The following is a 13,117-nucleotide window of genomic DNA, read 5'->3' on the forward strand; positions in this document are numbered from 1 at the left end:
GGGAAATGAGTAGAGCAGTTTGAAACAACCAAGGGAGACAAACTTGTCTGTCAGTTTGTCGTACTGTGGTGGCTTGAGTGTTGCTGTGAGGCTGAAGGTTATGCCACTGGTGTTTCAAATGCCAGCAGGGTCACCATGGTGGACAGGTTTCAGCAGAACTTCCAGACTAAGACGGACTCAGAAGAAGGAAGAGGCCATCCACTTCTCAAAGAATTGGCCAATGAAAATCTTATGACTAGCAGTGAAACACTGTCTGATATTGCAGCAAATTACAGGACCCTAAAATGGAAGGAGAGAACTGAATGGAGGAGGAGTAGATGATGTTAGAGATGATGGAGTCGTCAGCAGTTTGGAAAGGCTGGACATTTGAGACACATGTAACTGCCGCCTCAGAGGGCCCAGCCCTGGGCTGATTCTTCTAAAAGAAATTATTCATTCATGCTGACATTTCCTATTCAAACTGAGGCATAAACTTCAAGTAAGACATTCTCTAAAACCTTCTTGTGTGTCTTCTGTACTTCTCCTGCTCCTCTGTTATGGAATGTGTTGTACACTGAATTTATTAATTTACATGTTTCCCCTTAGACTGTGAGATCTTTCAAAACCTGACCTCTGTTACATCTAATACTAGTTAAATAAATATTAATGAATTACAAAATAGACTAGTAAATATTAACTTACTACAATAACATTTTTATGATTTGTTTTCACCAGTTTATGATATTTTAGTTGATATACTGTTAATGGTATGGTGGTGTAGTGCCTAAGGCATTTGACTGCTAACCAGAAGATTCAAATCCACCAGCCACTCCTTGGAAGAACGTTGGGCAATCTACTTCCATAGTGACACTGCCTCAGAAACCCAAGGAGGGGTTGCTATGAGTCAGATCTGACTAGACGGCAATGAGTTTTCGGTTTTTGGTATCAAAATAAGATACATACAGGTGAAAAGAATAACACAGTTACATATTGATTCCTTCTATTTACCTACTATGTGCTAATTACTAGGCATACAATACTGTGTAAACGATGGTCCTTTTAAGTGGCTGATAATTGATTTAAGACTGACAGTGTGTACTGAAGTTAGTCAATACATGCTACAAACCTCAGCTTTATCACCCTCAGCTATATTTACTCAGTGAGTCTCTCGCGGCCTTTAGTTCTTAGTTCTTAATTTACTCCGCTGCACAACAGTAGGAGCTCTGGTAGCCTAGTGCCTAAGGCACTTGACTGCTAACCAGAAGGCTGGCAGTTCAAACCCATCCGCTATTCCTCAGAAGGAAGGTTGGGCAATCTACTCCTGTAGTGATACCGCGTTGGAAATCCAAGGAAGGGTCACTATGAGTTGGATCCGACTTGATGGCACATAACAACAACACAATAATATTGCTGATATGTATTTCAGAGTGTTGTTGTTTGGCTGCCAAACATTATTTTAGTCCTCTTCTTAATTTAGCATTCTTTGGTGTTATCCTGAATAATCAAATATTGCACTTTTAAGTATCTTTTTAAGTGAAACAACATATTCAATCACTCTTTAAGTTGGGGGAAATATAAAACATTTAGTACGACATATGACTAACACTACCTTCAAACTTAGACACCTATTAGCCAAGAGAGAGGAAATTCACAAAGTTTTCTATTCCAAGATATTTAGAGAAATATTTAACGTTATAAATGCCTTATATTTCTGAGATTTCAATGCATTTTAGTGAGGAAAAATTGTCATTCCTTTTTCAGACATTTTCCATTTATTTATCTCCAGCATTTATCATTGACCTTCATTTTAAGGTTTGGATTTTTTTTTCCAATATGCTTTTCCCCTTATTTGACACAAAGACACCAGAGAAGAAAACTCTGCTCAAAGAACTTGCCAAGAGCATCTTCCAAAACCAAAAACCATCCAGTCGATTCTAACTCATAGTGACCCCGTAGGGTTTCCAAGGCCAAATCTTTACAAAAGTAGATCATCTCATTTTCCTCTGGTGGAGTGGCCGGTGAGATTGATCTGCTGACCTTCTGGTTAGCAGCCAAATGCTTTGCCCACTAGACCACCAGAGCTCCTTTTGCCAAGAACATCTATGGAACAACAACTGTTTTCTGAACTTAGAAATGCTTAACCATGGGAAGGCATGGGAAGGCGTGGGACAGTGTGTAGTTTGAGGTGAAACAGAAGTTACTAGGAGAGCACACTACAAGAGAAATGAGTTGGGATTGATGACAGGAAGAACTCCTCTGAGGAAGTAATTGTTGAGCTGCGACCAACGGGCAGGGAGAAGTATACTGGCAAAGTGAACATTACATGCAACAGTCCTTTGGCTGGAAAAATCACTTGCCGTATTTGTCCTTTTCTTTATTTCTATTTAGTATTAAGTGTCTCGGTAACATTGAAGTTATGTTAAAATAAAGACAGTATATATTCAGTTTTTAGCTAACAAAAGAAAAGTTTGGAAAACATGTTGGAATATGTTCGTGCCTTACTATTAAATTAATAAATTATTGTTTTCAGTTTCAAGCACATCTAGAAATATTCACGACCCTCCCTCCCCCTAAAAAATCACGATTCACGTATAGGCTTAGTTCTTGTCAACAAAAGTTGGAGACAAAGGCATTCCTTGTCATCAGTTGGAGCAGTAGAGGAAGGAGAGTCAGGAACAGGAGGAGGACACGGAGTGTGTGGCTAATTGCCTCCATGAACAACTGGCTCCTTTGCCATGAAGCCAGAACTGGATGGTGCCTGGCTACCATTAGTGGACATTTTGATGAACGGTTCTATGGAACAATCCTGATCAAAAGGTGAAAGATGAACAGAATTTCAAATTCTCATGGACTCCAGAGTGGATGAACCCCTGAAGCTATTGCCCTGAGATAATTTTTAAGACTCAAACTAAAACTGTCCCCTGAAGTCTACTTAAAACCAAACAATAGTTTATGTAAACTGTTAAAAAAAAAAAAAAAACCCTGCCTTGAGCATTCGGCTCTTTTAAGAACTATCTATATGGATCAAAATGACATCACCAACTGGGAAGCTCAGATGAGAACCTTAGAGGGCAGAGAGTTTGTGTTAATGGGGAAGGAACAACTCAAAATCAGATGCTGAGAACGGCAACTCGAAGAATGTAATCAGTGGCTCAGAGTCGCACATGTGGAAACGGCTGAATTGGAGTACGTTTTGCTGTGTATGTTCCCAACAGTAACAACCAAATGAGTTTTAAAAATAAATAATTAAAACAAAGAGAAAACTTAAAACAGAAACAAAAACACAAAATAAAAAGTATGTTCTTTTTGCATATACTTTGTCCTCTAACGCAGCAGGGATTTCCAAAACTCAATTTGCCAAATACTGATTAGACAAATTAATTATTTTAACTGTTTAGTCAGCTGTTTTGCATTTTGGCTACATAATAACATTTTTACATCTTTGACAGCTGTATTGGGTTATAAGTAAGTGCAATAAAAGCCCTAGTTTTACAGCTGGAAGACAAGGGAGCGCGACTGGAGAGCGGGCCTGTTAGGCACGGGGACGTGGTGTAGAGTGGAGTCTTCTTGGGAACTCTGAAAAATCCCAAGGGTGCTAGCCCCTGGATTGCTGCTTCCCCCATTCCTTTAGGGCTTTCCTTCCCAGGATTCCGCCTCTCAAAAGCTGATTTTTCTTTTCTTTTAACTTGCTGGGTTTTAATGGCTTTAGAAACATGGCCAATGAGGAGCATTTACATGGAAATGAGGATTATCAGCTAGTTTAGAGCAAATTCCCCTACTTCTGAAGTAACCCTGAGCAAGTGTTTTAATGTTATAGAAGGAAGAAGATTGCTGAGATGAGGAGAATGGGGACTGTGTTACCCATTTGTAACCATGGGACATGCTCAGTTCCAAGGGTTCCACATTTTCCCGTCACAGTTGTTGACAAGTTTGGATGAGGAATGTTCCCAACTGAACTCTCCAGGAAACTTTCTTCCAGCTCCCAGCCGGAGGGATTTTACAACGCTGATGTAGGCATGAGGGGGCCAAATGGTTAAGTGCTTGTTGTTAAGGCAGATGTTGCTGGTTTAACTCCTGCCCAGAGGTCCTCAGAAGATGGGCCTGAAGGTCTTCTTCCCAAAGGATACAGCCAGTATCACTCCATGGAGCACCACTGATTCTGACACAGTTCACTCCAGGGTTTAGGTTTGGTTTGGTGCAATGTTGAAAGGGCCAAAGACCTCACAGAGTTGCTGAAATAGTAAGTGGACATCTTGACTTCATTTTTGGTTAATACATTGGACAATGCTAAGTAATCAATTACATGAAGAAAAATCTTTAAGAAAATGCCTCCTGGAAATTACGTTTCTTAGCAATTTAGTCACGCCCCAAATCCCTTCCATATCATAGATTTATAATTTCCTAAAAGGATAACTTTCTTACATATATTTCTGTGGGACATGATGAGAGGTATTAAACACAAGATTTATAATTTATGTAGAAGTTAGAACAAATTCCTAGTTTCAAAGTATTACTGCTGTCCTAGAAAATAATTTTGGTCAAATTTCTTCTTGCTACAGCTGTAGCCTGTGGTAATAATGCATTAGTTTTACTTGTGCTTGGTCAGCTCATAATTAATGCAATTGCTTAATTATCTGCTCTGGTGAAGTGGTAAAGTCTCAATATTGTGAAGTAACTTTTGGGAAATATGTCAAATTTTTGGCACATTTTCTCCTGTTTGTTTTGTGAAAATTGGATCAAGGTCTTCTGAAATACTAATCATTCTTGGCCCTTATTTTTTAAACATTCCTAGAGAGATCTTCCTGTATTATATCTATTGTAGTCATCTGCATTTGAATGTGGCTATTTAAGGAAAACAAGGGAGAAGGTTATTAATCCCTTTATATTTGGATTATAACTTGATTAAGAGTTGGGGCACCTGAGGGATGCAACAGTGAATGGTCTTGGCTGCTTACTGAAAGGTTAAGGTTCAAGTCCACCCAGAGCCTCCTGGGAAGAAAGGGCTGATGATGTAATGACAGAAGATCACAGCATTGAAAGTCCTGTGAGGCACAGTTCCACTCCGATAAACACACCTTGGTTTTTTAGTTCATATTCCAGGCTTGTTTATGATGTACACGCTTCAAAATACAGGCCACAAATAACACTTCATCATTTACAAGAACCGGTTCTGATAAAACAACAATAACAAGGAACAAGTAGAAAGTTCACTGGCATATGTCTCTTTCAGAATTCTATTAATGAGATGTGACTGAAAATAGGGACACCAGCGAATTATGTTGCTTCCTATTTTAATTCGTGACAAATGATGGTGGTTTTGAAGTAAGTTTTTGGAATTATCTCCATCTTTTATACCTCATCCAACTTACATCATCTCATCAGCACTTCATTCTAAGGGCCAATCACAAATTAAATAAAGGGTCTGCATACTGCTTTAAGGCAAATGAAGCAACACGTGTTTCAATATGATGCCATTCTTAAAAATTGTTCAAATTAATGCAAATTTAATAGCGGTAACTACAAGTAACTGTTAATTTCCTAAAATTAAAATCTCTCTCTCTCCATATATACATATACATACGTGTACATACATGCACACACATATCTATATACATATACATACACACACACACACACACATATATGATATGTTGTTAGGTTATTAGGTGCTGGTAAGTGGGTTCCAACTTATAGCAACCCTACGTACAACAGAATACAACACTGTCTTTGCATTTGCTACACTTGAGCCTATTGCAGCCACTATGTCAATCGATCTTGTTGAGGGTCTTGCTATTTTTTGCTGACCCTTTACTTTACCAAGCATGATATCTGTCTCCATGGACAGGTCCCTCCTGACAACATGACCAAAGTTTGAGAGATGAATTTCACCACCCTTGCTTGTAAGTGGTGTTCTGGCTGCATTTCATCCAAGACAGATTTGTGTGTTCTTCTTTTAGTCCGTGGTATGTTTTAATACTCTTTGCCAATACTGTAATTCCAATGCATTAATTCCCCTGTGGTCTTCTTTGTTCATTGCCCGGCTCTCACATGCGTATGCTGCTATTGAAAAGACCACGGTTTGGGTCAGGTGCACCTTAGTCTTCAAATCTTTGCTCTTTAACACTTTGAAGAGGTCTTTTGCAGCAGATTTGCCCAATGCAATACGTTGTTTGGTTTCTTGACTGCTGTTTCCATGGGTGTTGAACGTGGATCTAAAGAGATGAAATCCTTGACAACTTCAGCATCCTGTCTTATATCATATGATGTATCTTATATGATTGATTAATTATATCATATGCTCATGTTGTTGTTGTTGTTATTTGCCGTCGAGTCGGCCCCGACTCATAGCGACCCCTCCTTGGGTTTCCGAGGCAGTATCACTACGGAAGTAGGATTGCCCAACCTTCCTTCCGAGGAGTGGCTGGTGGGTTTGAACCGCCAGCCTTCTGGTAGCAGTCAAGTGCTTTAGTCACTATGCTACCAGAGCTCCTTATCTTATATAATATGATTGATCAGTTTAGTATTTATTTTTTTTATAAAACTTGCCATGCATTTCCTGATGTTGTGCTGTTACGTGTATACAGCATTCCAAGTTCATTTAATATCATGACTCTGTACATGCCATAAGAAAATATTTTCTATTTGTTTTTAACATCGTCACCAACAATGTCCAACCTTGTGTCCTCAGTATCACAAGGACCAGTTTTTTAAAAACAAAATGCCACTCAATGACATTGCTTTACTGAGGAGTTTATAGCATGACTTTCTTCTTTCAAAATACATGGATTATTATGGTATTTATGGCTAAATTGCTAATTTTATGCATCATAATGAAATTTTACTGCACTTTTAAAAATAGACTTGGCTTTTCATTACATAGAAGAGGCCTTTTTTAACCTGTCAAGTTAAGACATTTCCACTGTAAGTCCCCTCTTGTGACTTAGTCACACATACTCACATTTGATGTTTAAACATCTATAATGTGTAAGTGGGCAGTGTACCACCGATTTGTAGGGCACACTTCTCTCTCCTGAGAACAACCCCTTTATTCACATCATTTGTTCCCTTAGTCACAGGTCCCTCTCTGTGAGACAATAATTATTTTAAAGGTTATAGTTTTATATTAGTAACATTTATATGACACTACTACAAGACATTTTTTTTTTAAGTAAACCCTTTATTTTGAAATAATTGTAATCATAGGCAGGTGTGAAAAATGATACTGTTTACCCAGTTTCCTCCAACGGTAACATCTTGGGAAACTGCAGCAAAAGAGTGTAAAATGAAACTGACACAGATATAATATAATCTACCCCACTTTTCGATTTTCCCAGTTTCGTATGTACTCGTGTGTGTGTGTGTGTGTGTGTGTGTTTACTCTCTGTGATTCAAGCGCCTACCACTACAGTCAAGGTTTGTAGGAGTCCTCATTACAAGGCCCTAGAGTTACCCTGGCTAATCACACCCACCTTCCTTACTCCCTGCCCTAAATCCTGGCATCCTGTTTTCATTTCTTTGTTTTTGTCATTTCAAAATGTTTTATAAATGGTATCATACAGTATGTAATCTTTTGGAATTGGCTTTTATCTTTTTTTCCCACTCAGCACTGAAAGTCCTGAGTAGTTGTGAATCGGTTCTCTTCATTCCACTTTATCGCTGAGTAGAATTCCATGGCATCGATGTACCACAGTTGGTTCAACCATCCACCTGTTCAGTGGCATCTCAGTTGTTTCCAGCATTTGGCTGCTACAAGGAAATACCTTGTGTGTCATAAGTGTATACTTACATGTCTCCTTAATGAAGGAAGATGCAGCACTCTCTTTGGGCTTTCAATCTTTGATTGTAAGAGAGACTGCCTTTTAAGTAGAGGATACACCTAAATAATAGAAGCTCTGGTGGCATAGTGCTTAAGGCATTTGACTGCTAACCAGAAGGCTGGTGGTTCAAAGCCCGCAGCCACTCCTTAGAAGGAAGGTTGGGCAATGTACTTCCATAGTGATACTACCTCGGAAACCCAAGGAGGGGTCGCTATGAGTTGGATCCGACTCCACGGCAGTCAGTTTGGTCTTTTTTGTATTCTTACAGCATGAAGAAGTGCATTAGGTTATACCAGTCTCTTTATCAGAGATGTGAAGTGTTTTCAATACAAAACAGAGAAATCTCAGAAGTGATCACAAACACACACACACACACACACATATAACTACTGCCGGACACAGAGCCACATGGTTTCAGTTCTACTCTGCCCAGTTTCAGTCATTCTTTGTCATGTGATAGCACAGCTGAATCTCACAATAGCCATCTAGTGCTGTTACACGTCACTCCACACATGTGGTGGCTTGTCTTCAGAAAATGAAAGATAAACAGAAATCTTACATTGCCTGACAGAGAAAAAAGAAACTTGCAAATATTTTGCTAGCTATAAGACTGAAACCAATGAGACGTGTGTGCATGACACTTGAGGTAAAATTGTGGATCATGAAAAATTCTGCTGGGAATGTGGTTCTTGACAATGCTTCCTGAGATTCTGCATCACAGCCACTCTGTTGAAGCATTTTGTAAGGTTTCTTCGTTGTTGTTGTTACGTGCTGTGGAGTCGGACCTGACTCATAGCTACCCCTCCTTGGGTTTCTGAGGCGATATCACTACGATAGTAGATTGCCCAACCTTCCTTCCAAAGAGTGGCTGGTGGGTTTGAACCGCCAGCCTTCTGTTTAGCAGTCAAGTGCCTTAGGCACTATGCTACTAGAGCTCCTAAGGTTTCTTTAATCTTACACAAATCTTTATTTCTGACTTCAAAATAATGAAAAGAATATGTTGGCTCTGCAAGCTCTGGTGGCATAGTGCCTAAGGCATTTGACTGCTAACCAGAAGGCTGGCAGCTCAAACCCACCAGCCAGCCCTCAGAAGGAAGTTTGGACAATCTACTTCCATAGTGATACTGCCTCGGAAACCCAAGAAGGTGTCACTATGAGTTGAATCCGACTCAACAGCAGTGAGTTTGGTTTGGGTTTTGTATATTCTTTATACATTGCTAATCGTTTTTCCAAAAAGACTGGAAATCAGAGAGGGAGAGATTCTTCTCAAAGTTGTCTTATCAACAAATAAAATACATTAATTCATGCAGAAAATAAATTCTAAAAAAACACAAGTTAACAGCATTGCTAAATAAAGTCACAAGTTGATCACTTCGCTAATGTATTTTGCTCATACACACGGCCCAGGTCTGTGAAGGACTTTAATGTTCATAGCAATTCCCATAGCATAACCATGTTTTTCTCAGACCACTTTTGTTTGTTTTGTTTTAGATTAAGAATTCCCTAAGCTTACTGTTAATATTTTGTGCTAGCAAACTACTGAACCAAAAAAAGAATCTTGCTAGCAACTGTGTTTCAGATTAAGTTCTGAAAAAATAATTTGCTAAAGACAAGAATGAAAGCCAAATGGTTGCAATAAATATAACACAATCAAATGTATGAAATTTATAGTCTTTAAAAAGGTCAAGTTTAGAATCACTAACTGTGAATCTATTTTTTTTTTTTTTAAAGCATTGATTTCATTGCAGTCTTCTGAGCAATTAGATATGTAAAAATACACATTAGACAGGCAAACCAATTGGTGGTGATTCATTGCAGGTATTCCATATGTCTGCAAAAGTATTACATGTATCTGTAATCTCTAATTCCAAATCAATGTTAATGCTTCTTCTATTATTTATTGATTCAGTGAAGTTTAAGTTTCCCACAAGAGGAAAATGACACGATTAAAATAAACTTTCTGAGAATATACTGGACAAAGGCATACCATGGTTACAAGAGCCCTTCGGGATACCCTGGGCAAAGACCTGACTTAGTCGTTTGTTTCTACGCGGTGGTAAATCTTTACACAAGTAGGTTGCCTCATCTTCCTCCCATGCAGCAGCTGGTCAAAGTCACAGAAGGGGTTATTAAAACAGAGATTGTAGTCCCTTCGCTCACATCTGGTGATACTGCTTTAGTAGTTCCGAGGTCAAGGCCCTGGCTGTGTAATGGTTATGCTCTGGGCTACTAACTGAAATGTTAGCGGACTGAACCCACTAGCTACTCCCAGGAAGCAAGACCTGGCAATTTGCTCCCATAAAGATTAAACCAAACCAGACTGACTTGCATCAAGTCGATTCCAGCTCACAGTGATCCCATTTGGGTCTCCGAGACAGTAAATCTTCATGGAAGCAGATTACCTAGTCTTACTTCCACAGAGTGGCTGGTGGGTTTGAACCACCAACTTTCTGGTTAGCAGTCAAATGCCTTAGGCAATATACCACCAGAGCTCCTTTTCATAAAGATTACAGCCTAGGCAATCCTATGAGGGAGTTCTACCTCATCTCAGCACGTCACCGTGAGTCAGAATCGAATCGATGGCACACACAACAAGGGCTGAGGGGAGGGATGAGGTTTGCATGTCTGGCAGGTTCCCAGCTCAGGAACCACCACTGGGAACCACTGTCTTAAACACAGAGCATCTCTCACCTTCTACAGCTATTAAATACAATGTCCACCTCTTTTCTAATCAGTCCTCTCTCTATTCTCTGCTGGTTTGTTTCCTTAGGTAGCTGAACTTCTAATTACTAATTTTTCTCATATTATCCTACAATTCCTCTCTGTAATTTATTTTATTTTAGTCTTCTAATCCTCAGGTTTCAATGATCACACTTTGTAGATTAGTCTCAAATCTTTCTAGATAAGATTTTTTAAAACTACTATTACCGTCACACATTTCAAATTGATTTGCCTGGTGATAAGATAGTGACACTTTGTTACTATGACTCAATGTTGCTTTGGTTATTTCTTACAGATCTAAACGGTATATACATGTGTGTATGTATGTCACTTAGTGTAGTACTTGACACCAAACACTTGTACCTTCTGTGAATCACATAAGAAATCTGACATTTCTGATGTAAGGGGTATGTTTCCTAAATGCATTCTGCCTTTGCTTCTTAATATTTTCTTATATATTACAGGAGTTCTTGAAATAAATTGAATTGGACATATAGTAGAAAAAGGTCTGTTGGTTTGCGGATTAAACAATGTTTGTGAGATCTGGGTTCCCCGTCACAATATGGTAGTGGAAGTTGCCTAGCACACATTGTGTTTTTGCTGTTGTGGTTGGGTGCCATCTAGTCAGTTCTGACTCTGTTGACCTCATGTTGTTGTTGTTGTTGTTTGCCGTCGAGTCGACCCCGACTCATGTTGGCAAACTAAAACTTCACCTGGCCCTGCATCGTCCTCACAGTAGTAGGTTTGCTTGAGCCCAGCTTTGCAGCCGCTGCGGAACCATCTCGTTGAGAGTCTACTTCTTTCTGTTGACCTTCTACTTTACCAAGCATCATGTTCTTCTCGGAGCTCTGGGGGCATAGTGCCTGAGGCACTTGACTGCTAACCAGAAGGCTGGTGGTTCCAACCCACCAGCCACTCCTCGGAAGGAAAACAGGGCAATCTGCTTCCACAGAGATACCGCCTCCAAAACCCAAGGAGAGATTGCCGTGAGTTGTAATATATTTTGCTCCTACAAAATGACAGTAAGGTTTTTTTTTTTTTTTTTTTTTTAATGACCTTCTCTAAGGCCTGGTTGCTCCTGATAACAAGTCCAAAGTAAGCAAGACAAAATCTCAAGTGAGGAGCATTCTGGCTGTACTTCCTCCAAGATAGATTTGTTCATTCTTCTGGAAGTCCATGGTATACTCAAACCCCTTCACCAACACCATAATTCAAATGCATCAATTTGTTGTTGGTTTTGACATACAAGTTTTCCTTCCAGTGTAACCAATGGGTGTTACATTCTGAATAAGGATCATGCTTGTGTTCGAGACGCTGAAGGACGAGCTGCCGAAACCAACAATCCATAAAGTACAGAAGGTATTGTTCCTCCTCGTCAGAATCTGAGGAACCAAAGTGAGTCCTGGAGAGATGAGCCATGAGACAAGCCACCCAGGGACACTCACTGGCAGGCAGCTCGGGCGCCCTGTCCATGTGGTCGCCTTCCTGCAGCTAGAGCATTTGCCCAGTTGTTCTCAGCAGGACCAGGTCCCTGGTCCAGCCATGGTTGTCTTGGAACTATATGCTGGTAGAGAGAAAGAGGGTCTATTTACTCTGACTTCCATATGAAGGGTGTTAAACATTTTTTTATAAAGGCAAAGTTCAAATAGCTTTCTTGGCCCAAGAGCCAAACAAAAATTAGTCCTAAAGCCATTTACAAGAAACAGAGTGGAAACTTTATCTTACCAGGAAAGTTTTCCTTACCAGAACAAGTTAGCATGAATTAGCAGTACTGATAAGTGAGCAACACTCATCCAATCAAGATAAATTGGATTAGCATTCAGTGACCAACTTTCCCATAACAAAAGGAAAATGTGATTAAGCATCAAAGAGGAACCCTGGTGGCACATTGGTTAAGTGCTTAGCTACCAACCAAAAGGTGAGTGGTTCAAACTCACCCCAGAGCTCCACAGGAGAAAGACCTGGTGATCTGTTCTCATTAATATTATACACTAGGACATCATACTGAGTGAACTAAGGCAATCGCAGAAGGACAAATACTGTATGAGCCCATTACTGTAAAAAGACAAAGAAGGGTTTGCTTAAGAAAGGGAACTCACTTTATAGGTTACCGGGGCGGGGAGGGAAGGGAAGGGATTAATTTCAGGCTAGTTGGGGCCCACACACTGACGTGGGTAAGGAGAAGGATGTATAGAAAGAGTCTGCGATCACCATGGTAATATTAAGGAAAGGGAGGACACTGAATTCTGCACATAGGAGATAGACGACAGATGCTACTACCAACCAGTGTGCCCACAATACTGCATTACCATTAACACCATCACCAGGCTACAGATAAACACAAACATCTGAGAGGATCAGATGGGGTCGGTGAACAGGAGTGTACTCTAGACCAAGGATAGATTCAGCTGAGGCTAATCTTGCACAGACACCAGTGATACAAAATATCTCCAATCCTTACAGAAACAATAGAAGACAGACATAGAGTAATCCCTCACAGACAGCCAGATACTGTGGAAGAGAGATCCAATGGATCTACCATCTCAGGACCATAGTACTGGGGGACACCAGACTCAATTGGCACAACAAAATACATAAAA

This window comes from Orycteropus afer, unplaced genomic scaffold, assembly GCF_000298275.1.
Source record: "Orycteropus afer afer isolate SDZICR_OR568_19922 unplaced genomic scaffold, OryAfe1.0 scaffold00458, whole genome shotgun sequence".
NCBI lineage: Eukaryota > Metazoa > Chordata > Mammalia > Tubulidentata > Orycteropodidae > Orycteropus > Orycteropus afer.